The following is a 4888-nucleotide window of genomic DNA, read 5'->3' as shown; positions in this document are numbered from 1 at the left end:
TAACTACTTTTATAGAATGTTAACTGTATTGAATATATTTATTTATGCTTGGCGGTAAATAATTCTCGTGGAACGTTATTGAAAGCTTTCTTTTGAAAATCCAGAATGAAATAAGCCGCATCAACAAAAAAAAAGAATTTCTTTTGAATTCAAATTAAAAACATTTATGCGGGTTAAATTTTATTGATATTGGCAAAAGAGACTAACATTCATAAAAACGTTTTAAAAAAATACGTCATTAGAACTTCAAGAAAATTTTTTGACAAAACTAAAAATGTTGTTATTACTAATATTCATTAAGAAGAAAATATTATGCAAAATGCTATAACTAAGAGTAATTTTAAATATTATAGGATAAATAATAGTATATTTTATGCATACGTATACAGATTTTCTTCTAATAACAAACAAATGTACTGAAAACGTATAAAATTATATTTAATACAGTGTAATCGTATTTAATAAGGCTAAACTCCTTGGACTCTGAAATCATGCGTGACATGACGTTGGCTAAACCCGCTAGCAAAGAGTTGATCCAGATTTAGTATGTCTGGAAAATAAACACGATTGCAGCAACCTCCCTATTAAAATTGTCTCAAAGGATATTATGATGATAAAAAGTGAAAATCAATGGTATAATAATTGCATATGCGTATAATCAAGTCTATATTAATTTGAAATGAATACCATTATTTTTGAGTAGCAAAAGAAAAAAATTCTATTTAAGCGAGCTCCGCACGCCCTTGATGATCAATGAATTATTAGTTGAATTCTGAATAATACTGGCACATGTTTATTTCCTTACGGAGTGTAATTAAAGTTCAATTTGCAAATTCACAATTTCATAGATGTAGTATCAACGTAGTTATTTAATATCATTAGCTATCAAAGCTAATGCATTTTCTTCTATATGTTATGAAAACATTAAATCCATATTAGCATATTGTGTACCAAGAGCGTAAGGTAAAATTTGACCATGTGTGGAGTTTATAGTACTATTCAAGGCGGGTCAGCCGCAGAAGAGTACTGCAACCACACGAGGTCAAAAAACGACTTAACCCTTATGCGCACAATATTTTTTGTCACACAAGTAAAAATGTTCGCGTTTTCTAAATATATTGAGTTGGGCTGATACAACTACTTTAGATACGGCACATACACACAATATATAAGTGGTTCTCTGACAATCGTGCGTAAAAAAAAACTCTTGCCCAAACTTGGGGGGTATGTTCTAGAGGTTTTCACGATGTCACCTGTACATTTTCAGATCGATTCGATCAATTCTCTTTCAGTTACAAAGGTTTAAAGTTGGTTATTTAGGCATTTTTTGAAATTTTTGCCTATTTTTAATGTTTTATAGTTGTTAAACAACGCATTTTCACTAAAAACACACTATATGAGGAGTCTTCTTTAAGCCAGTATAAAGAGACTCGGTCCAGTATGATTGATTGGTTTACCAGGAGCCTATCGGTGTGCCGGCGATCAGTTCGATATTGTTAAGCTTATCGAGGAGGAGACTGCTAATTTCAAGGAAAAGGTCAGCGTGCTAATACATTCAGCCCATAATGACATTTCTTGAGTGGCTGTCGAATGCTACTTTTAGTGGAACATTGTCTGTCGAGAGGACAACTGCAACAAAAATTGGAGCAAAACGGATTAAACCGGTAACGAGCATAAATTCAAATTACAATGACGGATCGGACAACGTGAGTAAAAATTACATAGTTTAAAATATTCCAGGAGAAATCAAATATGTAATAGTTCATGGAAATGTGCCTGTAAAGAGTAAAAATGAACAGTTAAGATGGACGTGTTTTCCTTTCTTTTTTAAATTATTTAATATTAAAATTGTCTATTTGTAGAGCTTCATAAGAGCGATACGATACAAGATTTTACTCGATAATCTCTCGATCTCGATCTCGCGAGAAGTTGAAAATTAGACTCTCGTCTCGATCTTGAAGCAAGAAACTCTCGTCTTGGGAAGTATGTTTTTGAGATTTCTACGATATCAACTGTACATCTCAGATTGATTCGATCAATTCTCTTTGTGTTACAAGGGTTTAAAGTTGGTTATTTAGGCATTTTTTTGCCTATTTTTAATGTTTTGTAGCTCTTAAACAACGCATTTTCACTACAAACGCACAATATGAGGGGTCTTCTTTAAGCCAGTGTTATGTCCTAAGCTATTGAAAGCCGTCACCGGACAGTAACTCTACGGGTTATTTTGCTTTCATAAGCACGGACGAGGACAAAGCTTCAGAACTCGAAGCTGAGCGCCGTCGGTGCCTGACTACTTCCCGTTACACACACAAATTTAATTTAAACTCCTAAATTTTAATTTCGCTGCTTTTCGGGTAATTCGCCGAATGGATGTGACTCTAATCGTGATATCGATATCACGAATTCATGATATTCGAGAGGCTACTTTGATTTCTAATCATGAGAGAGAAAGAGAGAAGTGCACGATTGAGGCATGCTTATTTAATTAAAGTCACTTACCTTTTTTTTTAACTGCTTAGCAATTTTGGCTCAGCTTCCGAAGCGGAGTAAATGCGAGGGTGGATTGGTTCGCAAGGAGTCAGGAGTTTCCAGGTTCAAATTACACTCGCGATTTCGCTTTTTTCTTATTTTATTCAATTTTAAACAACTTGTAAATAACGCTCGCTCGCAACTATCTGACGTTTTGTTAATTATTTTGGTTTGTCAGGAATGACGAACAACAACGGAAGTATAGTATTTCGCGGCCGAAATTCTTCTAAGTTTTAAATGATAAAAAGGAAAATATCCTAAGTTTTGTACTATCCGACATATTCTAAGTCTTGAACGGTTGAAAATATTCTAAGTTGTAGGACACCGAAATTATGCTAAGTCGCGAAACACCGAACCGAATTCGAGCAGAGCTTGCGCGTGGCGATGATTTTTAGAGTAGACTGTGAACGTAAGGACCTGTTGCTGGGCTCTTTTATGCTCTCGTAGTAGCGGCAATCTCCGATTTTTGTCTCGTCGGCGGGGTGGGTTTTTGGCCAATTAGGAGGCCTAGATGCAGCTTCTTGCCTTATTTGGAGTTTTTTTCTTTATGTTAGTACATGATTCTTTTAGTATCACTACGTAGTCTCATTGATTATGTAATTATTAATATTTAGTAATACTTGTCAATATAATTTATTAATTCTTTTCTATAACTAATGCATGCAAAGGATCATGTTCCCTTTTTCAATGTTACGTCTTTGGTCCTACTAAAAATTTAATATTACTTTTGCAATCAAATATTTTGTTAATTAACTCGAAAGTAACATGATAGAAAAAGGGATCCCGGCCCCCTCTTAAAATATATCTTGTTCTTAATCTCTATTTACTTGTTTATTGTTTTGAGTCTTGATCTGGAACGTTACAGTGGTGTATGAAGTCGGCTCAAGAATACCCTCGTGGTTGCTTCCTTGATGAATTAGTTCTTGTTGAATGTTCAATATAGTCAACTTCTCGTTCGTTGTTCAGCTTCGGAATGTTAGGCACGGTTTGGACTTTTTATACTTATTTATTTTATTTTATGTTTTTCTCTTCTTTTATACCTAATTATACGATGGTGCTGCACGTGATGTCTAATTCTTCTTATATCAATAATATTATCATCTACTTTTAATCGTACTTCTACACAGAAAAAATTGGTTAGTTATGGTAACCAAGTGAGAATTGGTTAACAAAAAATTGGTTATGAGAACTAGGTGCTTGGTTAATTTTACCAAGCTAACTTTTTTACAATGAAAAAGTCAACTTTATAGGTTACTAACCAATTTACTTGGCAAGGACAACTATTTTTCTGGTACATCACTGTTTTCATAGTGGGTCAACCAACATTTTTGTTGTAATTACCAAGATATTAGTTGAAATCCGAGTTGCAGCTTATATTTTCAAAAATTTTCTTATTTACCAACTGGATCGCTAGCGCGACGACAGAGTCTCCGCCTTTAGACTTGAAAGACCCGAGTTCGATCCCCAGTGAGGGAGAAATTTTTTTCAGATATATTAATTGTTTTATAAAATTGTAAACATGTAAATTAAATGTAAAAAATAATAGCACACTTGTAAACGGGTCTATAAAATAAATCTGCATGTATAAATAAATAATAATAATTAAATAAATAAATAAACAATAAATAAAAAATTTTAAAAAAGTAAAAAAAAATCAGAAAAAAATTTTTTTCTTCATCGTTCTGAAAACAAGCTTGACTACTTTTTTAGTAATCAGAACTAAATTATTTCTTGAACCAACAATTATCTTGGTTGTACTGACAAATTGATTATCATTGTCGATATATTTTGTTTCTATTACAAACCAAAATATTGATTAAGATAACCAAGATTAAATATTGTTTATCGCCTCGCTACTACACAAAATACAACCATATAGTTGGTTATGGTTACAAATTTTTCTTAACTAAGTCCACTTGGTTAATGATACCAATAAAATAGTTGGTGCGTAATTTCCCAAGCAATTTGGTTATCCCAACTAAGTACTTGGTTATCACAACTAACCATTTTTTCCGTGTATATATTCATTTATTTTATCTCTTCTTGCAGTAATTGTTCGGATAATATTTTATCTAAATTTCGTTGAAATCGTCATATAATGGTTCCTAATTCTTCTGAGTGGTCGGGTTAGATATAATTTTATATTATTTTTTTTCTTTTTTTTATACGTTCGATGGAATCGTCAAGTTGTTTCCTCTTTTAGGAGTTTACATGAATCATATTTTCGATTGTTTGTTTGCATTTGTAACATTCTTCTAATTTAGTGGCACACTCTGCGCAAGCAATTAAATGAGAACAAGGAAGAAAAAGGATCTTGACTTCCTTTCTGAAACATATTTTACAATCCAGTGGTTTCATT

The sequence above is a fragment of the Nasonia vitripennis genome (assembly GCF_009193385.2).
Source record: "Nasonia vitripennis strain AsymCx chromosome 5 unlocalized genomic scaffold, Nvit_psr_1.1 chr5_random0004, whole genome shotgun sequence".
In the NCBI taxonomy this organism is placed as follows: Eukaryota; Metazoa; Arthropoda; class Insecta; order Hymenoptera; family Pteromalidae; genus Nasonia; species Nasonia vitripennis.
Note: the sequence above shows the minus strand (reverse complement) of the source record.